Below are 286 nucleotides of genomic sequence, written 5' to 3' on the forward strand. Positions count from 1 at the left end.
TAAAAAACAGAACATTTGGAAATGCACGTGATTAAAATAAAATAATAAAGCAGAAATACATACACACAAAGAGGTAGACAAAATAGAAGGAAATTAAAAAGTACACAGAAGCAGACAGATAGACACTGATGTAGTTACAACTGCCTAACTCTAAATACCTTCCCTCTCCAGTAACCAACGCGCGGCATGGCATTTCCTCCCTTCCAGCGCCCGTGTACTAATCCGCACAGAGGGATCACGGACAGATCTATGTACGGGAGCAGTCGGCCCTGTTGAAGCGGCTGGG

This window comes from Penaeus monodon, chromosome 20 (genome assembly GCF_015228065.2).
Source record: "Penaeus monodon isolate SGIC_2016 chromosome 20, NSTDA_Pmon_1, whole genome shotgun sequence".
NCBI lineage: Eukaryota > Metazoa > Arthropoda > Malacostraca > Decapoda > Penaeidae > Penaeus > Penaeus monodon.